The sequence below is a fragment of the Cherax quadricarinatus genome, chromosome 28 (assembly GCF_038502225.1).
Source record: "Cherax quadricarinatus isolate ZL_2023a chromosome 28, ASM3850222v1, whole genome shotgun sequence".
NCBI classification, from domain to species: Eukaryota; Metazoa; Arthropoda; class Malacostraca; order Decapoda; family Parastacidae; genus Cherax; species Cherax quadricarinatus.
The window spans coordinates 25,532,287-25,550,677 of record NC_091319.1 but is presented as its reverse complement, the minus strand read 5'-3'; the positions used below and the strand labels follow the sequence as shown (position 1 = coordinate 25,550,677).

The window sequence follows — 18,391 nt, the reverse complement described above, 5'->3', positions numbered from 1 at the left end:
CGATAAAGAATTTGATATTATCTACTTAGATTTTAGTAAGGCTTTTGATAGAGTTCAGCACCATAGACTGTTAAAGAAAGTGGCAGCTCATGGCATTGGGGAAAAAGTGCTCTCGTGGATCGAGTCATGGCTCACAGACAGGAAGCAGTGTGTGTCCATAAATGGGGTTAAATCCGAGTGGGGATCTGTAACAAGTGGCGTTCCACAGGGATCAGTCTTGGGCCCGTTGTTGTTTATAATATATATCAATGACCTTGATGAGGGAATTACTAGTGATATGAGCAAGTTCGCCGATGGCACAAAGATAGGTAGGATAATTGATTCAAACGTAGACGTTAGGGAACTTCAGGAGGATTTAAATAAACTATATTCTTGGTCAGAATAGTGGCAGATGCAGTTCAATGTAGATAAATGCAAGGTTCTGAAGCTCGGGAGTGTCCATAACCCTAGCACTTACAAGTTAAATGATGAAAGTTTAGACACAAGTGCAACATCTGGATATCTTTATTGTAGATGTTTCGCCATCCAGTGGCTTTATCAATACAGATTCTAGGACATAATTAGAAGACAGTAGAACTATATACAAAAGATGAGGTAATCAGTCCCTCAGCCTTGGAGTTAGTATTCACAGCATCGTGGTGGAGGAGAATCTGGAGCAAAGGCAAGAAGACTGACGGTTATATAGGCTGAGGGACTGATTACCCCATTCTCCTCCTGTTCAAGTTTCTCCTTTGTATGGACTGATGAAGCCACTGTGGGGCGAAACGTTTTCTCAATAAAGATACCCAAGAGTTGCACATGTGTCTAATTCAAAAACATGTCGGTTCTCTGAACCATTCATCCACAAGTTAAATGATGTAGAACTTAGCCATACAGATTGCGAAAAGGACTTGGGGGTTATGGTGAGCAGCAACCTTAAACCAAGACAGCAATGCCTAAGCGTACGTAATAAGGCAAATAGATTACTGGGATTTATATCGAGAAGTGTAAGCAACAGAAGTCCAGAGGTCATACTGCAGCTTTATACATCATTAGTAAGGCCTCGCCTAGATTATGCAGCTCAATTCTGGTCTCCATATTATAGAATGGACATAAATTCGTTAGAAAACATTCAGCATGTAATTGATTTGTGGTCGCTAGCACCCAGTTCCTCTGAAATTTCTAGATTATTAACAAGGGATTCATTGTTTGCCAGAACTAAGTCAAGCAGGTTATTTCCCCTTGTAGGTTCTGTGACAAACTGCCTCAAAAAACAATCCTGAACTACTTCTAAGAAGTCGTATGATTCTAAATTCCCAGTCAAGAAATTCCAATCAATATGACTGAAGTTAGTATCCTAGAATTACTACAGTATCGTGCCTTGTGGCCTTAACAATTTCCTCCCATAGTAGTCTCCCTTGGTCCCTATCTAAGTTTGGGGGACGGTATATCACACCTAAAATCAGTTTTTCATGCCCTCTGAAAATTCTATCCAAACAGACTGTATGTGTTACTTCAGACTTAATACCCGTTTTTATGCAACAGTTCAAGCGATCTCGGACATACAATGCCACCCCACCCCCCTTCCCGATACTTCTATCTACTTGGAACAATTTAAAACCCTGAATATGACATTCTGCAGGCATGTCCCGACTTTTTGAATTAAACCACGTCTCAGTTAAGGCAAATACATCAATGTTACCTGCACTAGCAACTAATCTCAACTCGTCCATCTTATTCCTAGCACTACGGCTATTAGCATAATAAACATTGAAAGACTCTCCTTTCTCTTTACCCTTCCTGCTCATTTCTGTTTTTCTACTAAACCTATTACTGTCCTTATCACCCAGTGTCACTGGCTTTTCAATATCTACCTCGTTCTGCTTATTACTAGTTCCCCTAGAACTCGTAATATTACTACACTGGGACTTCACTGTTTTCCAGCCAAAACCCATACCACTAACTATTCCTAGTTTAAAGTCCTAACAGCTCCCTCCACTGCAGTTGCCAGTGCCCCCACCCTAGACCTAGATAAGTGAACCCCATCCCTGGCATACATGTCATTTCTGCCATAGAAGAGGTCCCAGTTGTCAATGAATGTTACCGCATTTTCCTTACAGTATTTGTCCAGCCAGCAATTGACACCAATTGCCCTGGGCAACCATTCATTTCCAACTCCTCTCCTTGGCAAAATACCACATATGACAGGGTTCCCACCCTTTCTCTAATTATTTCTATTGCTGTCCTATACCTGCTAATCAGGTCTTCACTCCTACGTCTGCCAACATCGTTGCTTCCAGCACTGAGACAGATAATAGGATTGCTCCCATTACCTCTCATGATGTCATCCAGACGGCTAACAATATCCTCCATCCCAGCCCCAGGAAAGTAAACCCTCTGTCTCCTACTCCTGTCCTTCAAGCAGAATGCCCTATCCATATACCTAACTTGGCTATCCCCAACAACAACAATATTCTTACCTTCCTTGGTGTCGTTCATCGTGACGTTCCCAGTAGTCGACTCGCATTCATTGGGTAGCACTGAGAATGTATTAGATGTTTCCACAACAGTTTCCACAGCAGTCTTTCTTCTTCATCGTTTCTACCTTTCCATTCGTCTTCTTGATGGTCAACTTCGTTCCCTGCTGTCCAGCCACTGACCAGTTTCCCTTCTTGACCTAAGGACTCAAAACAGGAGGACTACTACGAATCTTCTTGTTTTCCTCGGTCAGTCGCCGAATTTCCATCTTCGCCATCCTCAATTCTTCCTTAAGCTGTTGGTAAAGTTGCTCGATGGAGGGCATCATGCTTCAATCCGTAGAGAGCGCACAAACAGGTCTTCACAGAGCTAAGTACACGTCACCACTGACTAGCAGTCAGTAGTCCTGTTGGTCCATATTAACAGTTGCAGTAGTCCTGTTGGTCAATATTAACAGTTGCAGTAGTCCTGTTGGTCCATGCTGACAGTTGTAGTCCTGAACATTAAAATGGTATAAAATACCGACAGATTGTTAGGTAAGACACATATGCAACAGTTAGGTATCTTTATTTTGAAACGTTTCGCCTACACAGTAGGCTTCTTCAGTCGAGTATCTTCTGCTTCTATCAACTTTTCTGTACTCGACTGAAGAAGCCTACTGTGTAGGCGAAACGTTTCAAAATAAAGATACCTAACTGTTGCATATGTGTCTTACCTAACAGTTGTAGTCCTGTTGGCCCATGCTAACAGTTGCAGTAGTCCTGTTGGTCCATACTGTTCCAGTAGTCCTGTTGGTCCATACTAGCACTTGCAACTCCAACCTAACCATTCCCACCCCGGTGTTTGTTCAACCCAACATTAAGGCTTCCCAAAGTATTTGTTTCACTGACATTAATCAGTATCCGTGTGGGTGAAAGATGGTATCATAATAACGACAACGTATATCAACGCACCGTCTGTAATGAGACTTGTTGAGAGGATACTTGAGGTAGAGGAGCACGACGGTTGTTTTCCCTGTGCCTAAATGTTGTCTGTTTTCTAGCACCAGGGGCCCCAAGAGATTTTTGTAAGGCAAAACAAGACTGCTTTGGGGCCCCTGGGGGCAGGCTGAGGCCCCCAATCTAAGTGAAATTTAAATAATTATTTTTCTAAATAAACTAAAAATAATTGAAATTATCAAAAAAAAAAAGAAAAAAAAAAAAAACTCAAAACGCCTATTGCTGTGGGGCCCCTTCAGAGATTCACAGCCGGGCCCCGGGCCGGTATACCGGCTGAGCATCCCTCTCATGAGCCCTGCCTAGCACCAGACATGTCTTACATAAGAAAGGAGGATCACTGCAGCAGGCCTGTTGGCCCATACTAGGCAGGTCCTTTACAATCCATCCCTCTAACAAAACATTTGCCCAACCTAATTTTCAATGCTACCCAAGAAATAAGCTCTGATAACTCTATCCACTCATTTGCCAGTCTCACTCAAATCCAACCCCTCTCACTCATATATTTATCCAATCTAAATTTGAAACTACCCAAAGTCCTAGCCTCAATAACCCAACTAGGTAGACTGTTCCACTCATCAACTACCCTATTTCCAAACCAAATGTGTAGAAATGAGGTCTCGAACCAGGGTTAGTTTGATGGTTCTCCCCAAAATGTACATAAGAATGTAGGAACACTGCAGAAGGCCTACTGGCCCATGCGAGGCAGGTCCTTATCAAAACGATCTCTGTGCAAGAAAGGTATAAAATACCGACAATATGAAAGTTAAGACACATGTGCAACATCTGGATATCTTTATTGTAGTAGACGTTTCGCCATCCAGTGGCTTCATCAATACAGATTCTAGGACATAATAGGAAGACAGTAGAACTATATACAAAAGATGAGGTAATCAGTCCCTCGGCCTTGGAGTTAGTGTTCACAGCATCGTGGTGGAGGAGAGTCTGGAGCAAAGGCAAGAAGACTGGCGCTTTTTATAGGCGTCAGTGAATGGGACGGGCAGCAGACGAGGGCAGTCACTGGTAGGCGGGATTCCCCAGTGGAAGTAGGTCCTTCCCAAAGAGATGGGTTAGTTGCAGCAGCCGTGAAGAAGGTCTTGTAGATGTCCTCTGAACCAAGATTCCATGATGTTGCAGTGTCTGACAAGTTGTGCAAGAAAGGTATAAAATACCGACAATATGAAAGTTAAGACACATGTGCAACATCTGGATATCTTTATTGTAGTAGACGTTTCGCCATCCAGTGGCTTTATCAATACAGATTCTAGGACATAATAGGAAGACAGTAGAACTATATACAAAAGATGAGGTAATCAGTCCCTCGGCCTTGGAGTTAGTGTTCACAGCATCGTGGTGGAGGAGAGTCTGAAGCAAAGGCAAGAAGACTGGCGCTTTTTATAGGCGTCAGTGAATGGGACGGGCAGCAGACGAGGGCAGTCACTGGTAGGCGGGATTCCCCAGTGGAAGTAGGTCCTTCCCAAAGAGATGGGTTAGTTGCAGCAGCCGTGAAGAAGGTCTTGTAGATGTCCTCTGAACCAAGATTCCATGATGTTGCAGTGTCTGACAAGTTGTGCAAGAAAGGTATAAAATACTAACCCATCTCTTTGGGAAGGACCTACTTCCACTGGGGAATCCCGCCTACCAGTGACTGCCCTCGTCTGCTGCCCGTCCCATTCACTGACGCCTATAAAAAGCGCCAGTCTTCTTGCCTTTGCTTCAGACTCTCCTCCACCACGATGCTGTGAACACTAACTCCAAGGCCGAGGGACTGATTACCTCATCTTTTGTATATAGTTCTACTGTCTTCCTATTATGTCCTAGAATCTGTATTGATAAAGCCACTGGATGGCGAAACGTCTACTACAATAAAGATATCCAGATGTTGCACATGTGTCTTAACTTTCATATTGTCGGTATTTTATACCTTTCTTGCACAACTTGTCAGACACTGCAACATCATGGAATCTTGGTTCAGAGGACATCTACAAGACCTTCTTCACGGCTGCTGCAACTAACCCATCTCTTTGGGAAGGACCTACTTCCACTGGGGAATCCCGCCTACCAGTGACTGCCCTCGTCTGCTGCCCGTCCCATTCACTGACGCCTATAAAAAGCGCCAGTCTTCTTGCCTTTGCTCCAGACTCTCCTCCACCACGATGCTGTGAACACTAACTCCAAGGCCGAGGGACTGATTACCTCATCTTTTGTATATAGTTCTACTGTCTTCCTATTATGTCCTAGAATCTGTATTGATAAAGCCACTGGATGGCGAAACGTCTACTACAATAAAGATATCCAGATGTTGCACATGTGTCTTAACTTTCATATTGTCGGTATTTTATACCTTTCTTGCACAACTTGTCAGACACTGCAACATCATGGAATCTTGGTTCAGAGGACATCTACAAGACCTTCACGGCTGCTGCAACTAACCCATCTCTTTGGGAAGGACCTACTTCCACTGGGGAATCCCGCCTACCAGTGACTGCCCTCGTCTGCTGCCCGTCCCATTCACTGACGCCTATAAAAAGCGCCAGTCTTCTTGCCTTTGCTTCAGACTCTCCTCCACCACGATGCTGTGAACACTAACTCCAAGGCCGAGGGACTGATTACCTCATCTTTTGTATATAGTTCTACTGTCTTCCTATTATGTCCTAGAATCTGTATTGATAAAGCCACTGGATGGCGAAACGTCTACTACAATAAAGATATCCAGATGTTGCACATGTGTCTTAACTTTCATATTGTCGGTATTTTATACCTTTCTTGCACAACTTGTCAGACACTGCAACATCATGGAATCTTGGTTCAGAGGACATCTACAAGACCTTCTTCACGGCTGCTGCAACTAACCCATCTCTTTGGGAAGGACCTACTTCCACTGGGGAATCCCGCCTACCAGTGACTGCCCTCGTCTGCTGCCCGTCCCATTCACTGACGCCTATAAAAAGCGCCAGTCTTCTTGCCTTTGCTCCAGACTCTCCTCCACCACGATGCTGTGAACACTAACTCCAAGGCCGAGGGACTGATTACCTCATCTTTTGTATATAGTTCTACTGTCTTCCTATTATGTCCTAGAATCTGTATTGATAAAGCCACTGGATGGCGAAACGTCTACTACAATAAAGATATCCAGATGTTGCACATGTGTCTTAACTTTCAAAACGATCTCTACCTAAAGCTACCCACACTGCCAAATGACGTATTGAAACGAAAATTTTTATTAGTATGATCTTTTATTTCTATAATTACATGTACAAGGTATATTGGCCTAGCTGACATCAGTGACATCATAGAAGCTAAGACATTGTGCAGTTTTAACAATAGGTTGGAAACATAAACACATATTTGAAGATTGAGACACTTATGCAGCATATGGGAATCTTTATTCAGGAAACGTTTCGCCACACAGTGGCTTCATCAGTCCAATACAAAGAGGAAGTTAAGACACATGTGCAACATCTGGATATCTTTATTGTAGACGTTTCGCCATCCAGTGGCTTTATCAATACAGATTCTAGGACATAATAGGAAGACAGTAGAACTATATACAAAAGATGAGGTAATCAGTCCCTCGGCCTTGGAGTTAGTGTTCACAGCATCGTGGTGGAGGAGAGTCTGGAGCAAAGGCAAGAAGACTGGCGTTTTTATAGGCGTCAGTGAAAGGGAAATCTAGAATCTGTATTGATAAAGCCACTGGATGGCGAAACGTCTACAATAAAGATATCCAGATGTTGCACATGTGTCTTAACTTTCATATTGTCGGTATTTTATACCTTTCTTGCACAAAGAGGAAGGCGTAAGGAGAGGACGAGTATGAGGTAATCAGTCCCTCAGCCTGGAGTCGATGTATTCAGTCCATCAATCTTGTAGAATGTTCAGCATAGGGCCGTAGACGTGGCTTATATACTGTAGTGAGGTGAGGTGAAGCAGGCGGAGGCGGGGTCATAGTGGTACCAACCACTAGTCGAAGTAGGTCTTCGTCCAAAGGTTGAAAAAGTGTTGAATTCTTTGTAACAAGATCCCATGATGCTGCAGTGTCTGACAGTTGTGATGAATCAGTCTTCAACTTGTCGGTTTTTCAAACCATTCATCACAACTGTCAGACACTGCAGCATCATGGGATCTTGTTACAAAGAATTCTTCAACACTTGTTCAACCTTTGGACGAAGACCTACTTCGACTAGTGGATGGTACCACTATGACCCCGCCTCCGCCTGCTTCACCTCACCTCACTACAGTATATAAGCCACGTCTACGGCCCTATGCTGAACATTCTACAAGATGAACATCAAAATGGTATACAATACCGACAGGTATTGAGGGTATGAGGGACTGATTACCTCATACTCGTCCTCTCCTTACGCCTTCCTCTTTGTATTGGTTTGTAGATGAATGGTTCAGAGAACCGACATGTTGATAAATTAGGCACATGTGCAACTCTTGGGTATCTTTATTGAGGAAACGTTTCGCCACACAGTGGCTTCATCAGTCCATACAAAGGAGAATCTTGAAGAACAGGAGGAGAATGAGGTAATCAGTCCCTCAACCTTGAGTCGATGTGGTCAGTCCATCAATCTTGAATAGAATACGGCATACGTGCTGAGAAGGAGCTTATAAATCGTGGCAGGAGAGGTGCAGCAGTCATAGGTCGTGTAACATTTGTGCAAGAAAGGTATAAAATACCGACTTGTCAGACACTGCAACATCATGGAATCTTGGTTCAGAGGACATCTACAAGACCTTCTTCACGGCTGCTGCAACTAACCCATCTCTTTGGGAAGGACCTACTTCCACTGGGGAATCCCGCCTACCAGTGACTGCCCTCGTCTGCTGCCCGTCCCTTCCACTGACGACTATATAAACGTCAGTCTTGCCTTTGCTCCAGATTCTCCTCCACCACGATGCTGTGAACACTAACTCCAAGGCCGAGGGACTGATTACCTCATCTTTTGTATATAGTTCTACTGTCTTCCTATTATGTCCTAGAATCTGTATTGATAAAGCCACTGGATGGCGAAACGTCTACAATAAAGATATCCAGATGTTGCACACCGTGTAACATTTGTTCAATGTTGAAGTAGGTCGTGCCCAAGAATTAGGCAAGCGAAGAATTCCCAAACTTCTTGGGATCTTAATACTTGGGAATTCTTCGCTTGCCTAATTCTTGGGCACGACCTACGATGTGTTCAGTCCATCAATCTTGAGTATTCTACTCAAGATTGATGGACTGAACACATCGACTCAAGGTTGAGGGACTGATTACCTCATTCTCCTCCTGTTCAAGTTTCTCCTGTGTATGGAATGATGAAGCCACTGTGTGGCGAAACGTTTCCTCAATAAAGATACCCAAGAGTTGCACATGTGCCTAATTTATCAAGAAGTTTCTTGACGAGTGGTTCAGCTATGTTATAGAAGCCGTTGTTCTGGTTGAAATTGTTGGTTATCGAGATAAGCGATGATTCCAGGATTCTTCATTATTGAGTGTTGTCTTCTGCAGCGATAAGTCTTGAGTTTCTGTAGTTAATTAAATGGTTGTGTGAATTGCGATGTTGTACACAGGCATTCCTTGTATCGTCAGTCCTGCTTGCATATTTGTGTTCTGAAATACGTGTTTGGAGGTCTCTTGATGTTTCGCCCACATAATTTGTAGCAGTCATTACAAGGGATTATGTATACCCCTGCAGAGGATGGAAGCTTGTCCTGTCTACTACTGGTGATGTCCTTGATGGTCGTGGTTGTGGAGGTAGATACTTGGAATGATGTATTGGAAAAGATGTTGGAAACATGTTTGGCAATGGAGTTGGTGGGGAGAACTATGTATCTCTTCTCGGCATTGTCTTCTCTGGGTGTGTTGAAGATGTTTAATACCCCAGGTAGATCTGTGTGTGACTTGAAAAAGCCCACTGTGTGGGTGAAACGTTGTCAATAAAGGATCACATTAAACTGCATATTTGTTTGTTTCCATTGTGTCGGTATTTTATACCATTTATTTTCAACAATAGGTTGGATGAGTATTTATCCTATTTGTGCTAATGGGTCTGATGCCATGCTCCTTAAGTGAATGTGATTTGACCTGACTAGGTGGGTCATTGGTTTAAGCCGGAAGGTGACTTGGACCTGCCTCGCATGGGCCAGTAGGCCTGCTGCAATGTTCCTTCTTTCTTTTGTTCTATATAGAAAGCCCCTTGTGCTGAGAATTTCGGGCTAATTAGGTCAATTATGTCCCAGGATGCGACCCACACCAGTCGACTAACACCCAGGTACCCATTTTACTGATGGGCGAACAGGGACAGCAGATGTCTTATGGAAACACGTCCTAATGTTTTCCAGTCGTACCGGGGCATCGATCCCCAGACCTGAGTGTGTGAGCTGAGTACGCTGGTGGTCGAGGTGCGGGACTTAATCTGTTGGTCGTAGGCAAAACTGGAGCCACAAATCCTCCTACTCCAATTTTGAGTCGCCCACGACATTTAGGCGAAATTAACCAATGTGACTGGGAAGGTATGGTGATGTAGACAGTATGTAGACACACATCGACAGTTCATGGCATGCACCGAGTCTACGTTTCATCACGAGTGACTTCTTCAGTGCTTAAGAAGCAAGTAGTGAAAAGTTTCCTCAGTTAATGTCTTGAACTGTGTACGTCTTTTTGTACATGAGCGCTGGTACCTTCCTTGCTGGTCTCTCTCCTTCACTCACACAGTCGACCCAGTCATTAATGATATTTCATTATTTCCCTTCTGTTGAATATAGCCAACAAGTACGCATTTGTGATGAATGGTTTTGAAAACCGACAAGTTGAAGAATTGAGACACTTATGCAACACATGGGAATCTTTATTGAAGAAACTTTTCGCCACACAGTGGCTTCATCAGTCCAATACAAAGTTGAAATTGGTAAGGAGAGGAGAAGTTTGAGGTAATCAGTCCCTCAACCTGGAATCGATATGTTCAGGCCATCACTCTTGTAGGAAATGCAGCATAGGTATGTATAATGTTCGCCAAGACTAGGGTCCTGGCACGGGTCTTAATCTTGAGATGACCCGTCTCTGGCTCCTGAAGGAGAATTGATTCTTCACTGTTGCAGCATATGCTGCTCAAGCACTGTTCTGGACAGTTCAGCTAGTGTGCCTCATAAGCGACTGAGGTTACTCCATCTCAGCTGTTTCCTGAGCTGGGGACTGGGCTCTGTCCGCTCTGATAATCTGCAGATTCACGGCATCCACTGTTTCCTGCTCTGTCAGTAAGCACACCCTCAGGAGTGTGCTGACCATCTGCCGGAACATGCTCTGTTGTTCCGTGGAGGTGATTGTGTTGCAGACAATATCCGTGAATGCCTTGATGAGTGTTAAGAGATCCTCTCTGTTGAGGGCCTGCGTTGTTGGTGGGTTCGAAGCAGTGGATATTATCTGGGCTGTTGTAATCTGTGGGGACTGCTGAGGGTTGTATTTCTTCACTGTTCACACCGTGGGCTGTTGCTGTATGCCAAGTTGTGTACCCGGCATCTGCTGTTGAGGTGCAGCCACAGCCTGCATAGTGGCTGTGCCTGGCAAGGAGGCCGGTGGGGGCTCGTCTGCTGATTGAGTTGCCCGGATGTTTCCTGTTGGCGCCGCTTGTTCATGTTTTTTTCTTCGTTGCGGTAGTGGGGGAGGATGCTTCTGTTCATGACGCCTGGTTGAGTCTTCAAGGGTCGGAAATTCCTGGGCATTGAGTTGGGTTGCCTGATGAGAGTTCTGCAGTATGGCAGGATTCTCTGCACCCATCGTCTGCTGAGGGTGATGCTCTGCCGTAGCCTGCTGTCTCGTCGTTGGTGTCTTCCAGGCCTCACGAATTCTAGTGAGCCTCTCAGGGCATCGAGGGTTCCAGGCATGGTGTTTCTGCCTGCAATTCGGGCATCGTGGAGTGGGTGGCGATGCATTCCTCGGTAGGGTGGGGCTGGCTGCAGACACCGCAGATTACTCTGTCCGAACAGAGTGCACCCAGGTGTCCGTAACGCTGGCACTTGAAACAGCGAACTGGTTTTGCCGTGAAGGTCCTGACATCGTACCTGCCCCAAGAACCGAGGTCCAGCTGGGATGGCATCGGTCCTACATGCTGAATGAGGACCTGCCGGGTTGGTGCGTTGCCTGCCGATTTTGCCTTGAGACGCTGAGCTGACACGACACTGGGGTGAGCTGCTACTACCTCGATGGGCATCATCAGCGGGTATCGCATCACTACACCCTTGGTGACCTTCTGCCGAGAATCCAGTTCCTCCAGGGTGAAGAAGCGGTCTATCTCCACGACTTTCTTCAAGGTGATATGCATTTCCCTGTTGATAGGAGTCAGTATTGGTTCTCCCCTCAGGTTGAACCATATCTTGAACCTCAGTTTGTGCCGTGTTTCCAGGTGTGTAACCACGCCATAGTGGGTTTTGTGTTCCCCATAAGCCTTTACCTTGAATCTGGAAGGTGATTTGAGCTGGTTTACCTGCTCCTTGGAGGGACGGCATGTCTTACTGTTCACATTGATCCATCCTTCCGTATTCTCTGGCTGCATGGTTAGGCTTGTCAGAACTGGAGACTTTTCCTCTGATGACACGGAGTGGTCTCGCAACTTCTTCGCTAGGATTGCGCCCCACATTTCTAAATCCGAGTCGTCCATTTCTAAATCCGAGTCATCCGTCGTGTCCCTGGAACATCATGACCTCTTCCTTTCGGCAGAAGCCATGTGTCTGTCTGTGGTGCTGGACTGTGATGCTGTGATGCTTATATTCCGCAGTCAGGTGAGGTGAAGCAGGAGGCGGCGGGATCACAGTGGGACCTGCCACTAGTATAAGTAGGTCGTCGCCCAAAGGTTGGGCAAACGTTTCGCCACTGTGGCGAAACGTTTCTTCAATAAAGATTCCCATGTGTTGCATAAGTGTGTCAATTCTTCAAGTACGCATTTAATGCTCAAAAAAAATCACGATGTTACCTGTGAAGTGTTGTAACACCAGCTGCTGTGACCATCAAGAACCTGTATGTTTCCACAAAAGTGACTGCTGGCAGCACTCACTGTACCAGTGTGTTGTGTACCTCAGCAGCAGTGACTGCTGGCTACTCACTGTACCAGTGTTTTGTGTAACCTCAGCAGCAGTGACTGCTGGCAGCACTCACTGTACCAGTGTCTTGTGTACCTCAGCAGCAGTGACTGTTGGCAGGACTCGCTGTACCAATGTCTTGTGTACCTCAGCAGCAGTGACCATTAGCTGCACTTGTTTGCTTAGGTGAGTTAGGAAGAGTGCCTACAATACATGCTTATTGTAGGCACACTTCCTCTACTCAAGAATAAATTAAGGTAGTGATGATCAAGACGGTATGAGAGAAAGGAGACTTTCTCGAGGCAGTTTCACTTGGTCTCCAAGGAAAATGTTGACTTTGTCTCCAGTCTGTCATTGTGTCTTTATCAGCTTGTGGGATTTACAGCTTCTCACCCCGTTATGATGCAGTGTTGCCCCAGCTGGCTTGAATTTTGTGCTGAATGTCAGCTGTCATGTGTAAACGTCCACACTCATGACTGTCTCATGCACTGCACTTGCAGGTCTTCAGGAAGAATGGTATGTTGAAGACTAGTGTGACAGGTTGAAGAATAAGACACGTGCAACAATTGGATATTATTGTTGAAGGATACGCAAGTACAGGTCACAGAGGTGACCTGTACTTAGCTCAGTAAGGACGTGTCGAGTGTGCTCTCTATGGACTGAATGAAGATGCCCTCCATCGAGCAACTTTACCAACAGCTTAAGGAAGAATTGAGGATGGCAAAGATGGAGATTCGGCGACTGACCAAGGAAAACAAGATTCGTAGTAGTCCTCCTGTTTTGAGTCCTCAGGTCAAGAAGGGAACGTAGTCAGTGGCTGGACAGCATGGAACGAAGTTGACGATCAAGAAGACGAATGGAAAGGTAGAAACGATGAAGAAGAAAGAGACTGCTGTGGAAACATCTAATACATTCTCCGTGCTACCCGACGAATGTGAGTCGACTACTGGGAACGTCACGATGAACGGCACCAAGGAAGGTAAGAATATTGTTGTTGTTGGGGATAGCCAAGTTAGGTACATGGAGAGGGCGTTCTGCTTGGACAAGAGTAGGAGACAGAGGGTTTTCTTTCCTGGGGCTGGGATGGAGGATATTGTTAGTCGTCTGGATGACATCATGAGAGGTAATGGGAACAATCCTATTATCTGTCTCAGTGCTGGAAGCAACGATGTTGGCAGACGTAGGAGTGAAGACCTGATTAGCAGGTATAGGTCAGCAATAGAAATAATTAGGAGGAAGGGTGGGAACCCTGTCATATGTGGTATTTTGCCAAGGAGAGGAGTTGGAAATGAATGGTTGTCCAGGGCAATTGGTGTCAATTGCTGGCTGGACAAATACTGTAAGGAAAATGCGGTAACATTCATTGACAACTGGGACCTCTTCTATGGCAGAAATGACATGTATGCCAGGGATGGGGTTCACTTATCTAGGTCTGGGGTGGGGGCACTGGCAACTGCAGTGGAGGGAGCTGTTAGGACTTTGAACTAGGAATAGTTAGTGGTATGGGTTTTGGCAGGAAAACAGTGAAGTCCCAGTGTAGTAGTAATATGAGTTCTAGGGGAAATAGTAATAAGCGGAACGAGGTAGATATTGAAAAGCCAGTGACACTAGGTGATAAGGACAGTAATAGGTTTAGTAGAAAAACAGAAATGAGCAGGAAGGGTAAAGAGAAAGGAGAGGGTTTCAGTGTATATTATGCTAATAGCCGTAGTGCTAGGAATAAGATGGACGAATTGAGATTAGTTGCTAGTGCAGGTAACATTGATGTATTTGTCATAACTTAGATGATTTAATTCAAAAAGTCGGGACATGTACATATAAGTTCTGTCAAGCACCTGAACTACTGGGAACGCTTGGAAGCACTTGACTTGTACTCGCTGGAACGCAGGCGAGAGAGAGAGATCATAATCTACACTAGGAAAATCCTAGAAGGAATGGTCCCGAAACTGCACACAGAAATCACTCCCTACGAAAGTAAAAGACTGGACAGGCAGTGCAAAATACCCCCAATGAGAAGTAGGGGCGCCATTGGTACACTAAGAAGAAACACAAGTTTCCGGGGTCCAAGACTGCTCAACAGCCTCCTACCATGCATAAGGGGAATTACCAATAGGCCCCTGGCTGCCTTCAAGATGGAGCTGGACAGATACTTAGTCGGTGCCGGACCAGCCGGGTTGTGGTTTGTACGTTAGACTACGTACGGCAAGCAGTAACAGCCTGGTTAATCAGGCCCTGATCCACCGGGAGACCTGGTGGTGGACCGGGCCGCGGGGGCGTTGATTCCTGGAATACCCTCCAGGTAGACTCCAGGTAGTACGAAAATAGCAGCAGGAGAAACGTGGAAGGTGAGGAATTGGAAGTTTTATGAAGGCATGTGAATGGGGGAGATTGGAGGGGAGAATGAATGGGGGGATTGGAGGGGGAATGAATGGGGGAGATTGGAGAGGAGAATGAATGGGGAGATTGGAGGGGGAATGAATGGGGGAGATTAAAGGGGGAATGAACGGGGGAGATTGGAGGGGGAATGAATGGGAGAGATTGGAGGGGGAATGAATGGGGGAGATTGGAGGGGGGAGTGAATGGGGGATTGGAGGGGGGATGAATGGGGGGATTGGAGGGGGGGAATGAGTAGGAGATATTGGTGGGAATGAATGGGGGAGATTGGAGGGGGAATGAATGGGAGAGAGAAATTGGAGGGTAAATACAACCACGGTGAACTAAGAACATTCTCAAAAAACGGTAAAATTCTCGTGGAGTCAACTAAAGTGGGGTATGTTAGTCATGGGTAAGGGGTAAACCCGTAGGGGTTAAAGCCAATTTAGTTCAGGAAAAGAGTAAGAGAATAAACTTTTAAAAGACCTAGTTGATGATGGGTGACGGAACTATGTTGAATTCCGTAACAGGATCCGCTCAGCCCGTAATAAGTTAATATATCACTGTTGTTAAGACAGTCAAACAGGTGACTGTTCAAGGAGCTGTAAGCTCTCACTGGATCTTTTTATCACCTTTGTTGGCTTTATTTGTTGTAGTTAAATTTATTACTAGACAATCTAATCTAGCTTGAAATTACATAACATAAATCGAGAAATTTATGGATTAGAAATGGGTAAAATTATTTAACCTTTGTGACGAATCCTGTTCAGTCTGAATTCTGTTTATAAACGGATAAAAAATTTCCATTATTCTATAGAAAGATAAGTTGAAATGCTACGGGGTGAGAGGGACTGAGAGCATCTACGGCAAGTGCAGTGAACGAACGAGAAAATTTATTGATTTTACACGAGTTTTGTGGTTTGTTCACGGGGGATGACGAGAGTGGCCTTGTTGTGAGGTGACACTCCTCGCACTAGATCATGTTGCTGTGGTCATCCGCCCACCACCCAGTCCTGGGTGAGACTCATGCAAAACCGGTTGTGATTTGGTAAGATAGTCTTGTGGTGCATGTCCAAGTTTCACTGTGCAGGCTTCTTCTTGTTATTGATGTTGGAATATTCGTGCAGCAGCTGTGCGCTGAGGTGGTCGTTCCAGTTTGAGCATATGAACTCTTCCTCGTGCCTTCACGACTTATTTCCTTCTTATAAACTATGGCACCTTTTTAAAAGATACTGTAATAATTTTTCTTCCTAGTCATTTCTACAACTTTGATTATTTGAAGTGTACAGAAAAGATTTTATTGGCTATATATTCTGAAAGCCCATCCGAACAGGCCTAACTTGCACTGAGTAGCATTTCACTCGTGACGAGTAGCTACCAGCCTGTCGGTATGGTAATAACGTAACACTCTAACTACGTAATGAAAAAATAAGGCAGAAAGTCGTGTGATGGGGCTAAGGAATTAAGTCATATACTCAAATATGTGATGTAGACAGTAGTAGTAATTCTGAGTCACCCAAAGTCTGATCTAGACCATTTCACCTACTTAAAGGTTAGGTTATTAACCTCCCACCAGCCTTTTTAAATCCGTTGACATTCGCATCTGAAAGGTCAAACAAGCTATCACACGAGCACTGCCTCTTCGGTGATTTGAATCCGGCATCGCTGGATTGTCAGGTATGGTGTTGATTACGATATCCAGTTAGCCTTGATAATGATATCACATGCATCTGGTCGAACATCTTCGCAAACCTCGGATTACATATTTTCTTTCCTTCAAAACGGGCCTTCGGTGACCCACTAGTTCTAACATTACAACGACAATATAAGTGGGATAGCGTTCAGCTCTAGTGTTGGTATTTATATTCGCTACATTTAGCATATTTACCTCCGGTATTGGGTGCACATCTAATTTTTTTTAATGTCTGGGAGAGAGAGGTGAAAATTAGTGTTTTTATTTGTCGTTGTTACCGTAAATCTGACGGTGTAGTAGTATGTAGGTTAGGTTTGGTCAAGTAAGGTAAGGTTTCCTGACGCTGGTCTTAGTCATATGATCCGCAGCTGGAGTTTTTGGTCATGTGACAGAGTCCTTCCACTGGCTTAGTTGTCAAAAAAGCTCTGCTTACATAGGATCTTGACTCGTATCTTTGGAACCTTTATTTACCTTGTTTAGCCTACTCGGTAGGCTTTATTAAGTAATAAACAGGTAAAGAAGTTTGAGCAAAATAGTATATACCTGCGAAGTGAGAAAAACACACGGTTCCAGTCTGGTCATGTTAATTAATTACCAGATATTGTAGATGCTTTGTGGCCAGAGGTTCAGCTAAATTGTAGATTATTATTATTATTATTATAATCAAGGGGGAAGCGCTAAACCCGGAGGATTATACAGCGCCTGGGGGGGGGATGTGGAAGGCATTCAGGCTTAATTCGGGGAACTGGAGCACAGATCCAATTCCCTAAATCAAGAGCCCCTCACCAACATCAAGGAACCTTCCTTGAGGGGAGCTAAATTGTAGAAACCATTGAAGTTGAGAGGCTGCCGAGTGTCACTGACTCTGAGTGTTGTTCAGTTGAAGTTGCTGGTGATGAATGCAGACTAAAACGCAATTTTTTAAACCACTTAACTGGAATGACATAATAGGGAGTGCCGTCACCCACTACTACGCCATTCCAATTAGGTGGTTGAGAGAATTACGCAGTATTACATTGGCATTGTTAATTAAGATAGGCTTGAAGTTTCGCTCACTTCACGGGCGAAGGGTTATCAATAAAGTTTCTGTAAAATAGACACATGTGCAACACTTGGATATCTTTATTGAGGAAACATTTCGCCACAGTGACTTCATCAGTCCATACAAAGGAGAACATTGAAGAACAGGATTAGTTTGAGGTAATCAGTCCCTCAGCCTGTACCATAACATACCCACACTTACCATTAGAGTTTCTCACCATACTGATGATACGAGATATCGACCTGAACACTATCATGTACAGACCTTCCAATATATCTCGCTCAAGAGCCTCACAACGAGAGCTGAACTATGACAATACAACATTTGGAAAACAGAATGGCAAAGTGAGATTTTTTTTAAATCATATTTCGACTTGTGTGTGGTTTGAGCATATTGTATAGATAAATTTTACACAATTTTATTAAAATTCACAATGAAAATCTTTTTTTAGGGGAAAAAAGTTCGGAATATTTGTTTCACATTAAGATTATGTATACATTGAGGGAAAATATATTTGCCAGTACCGTCAAAATATCATATCGTCGCAGTAAGCCTAGCGATGGTAGGCGGGGCCAGGAGCTATGACTCGACGCCTGCAACCTCAACTAGGTGAGTATGGTGCATATCAGAATATCGTTTTCTTGCAGACTCGAAAAGATTAGCCATCGTGGATGTCAAAATACATGGTATTACCCGAGGCTGAGAATAGTGTGCCATTCTCTGGCTACCCTCGTTCATCCTTGTTAGTCCCCGTTAATGCTGGTTATT

At 44.5% G+C, this 18,391-nt stretch overlaps 1 protein-coding gene across 7 annotated transcripts in view; it reads left to right on the top strand.

Moving 5' to 3' along the window:
• qtc (quick-to-court) overlaps window positions 1-18,391 on the top strand; it is a 398,802-nt gene that overhangs the window by 277,545 nt on the left and 102,866 nt on the right. The window lies entirely within an intron of this gene.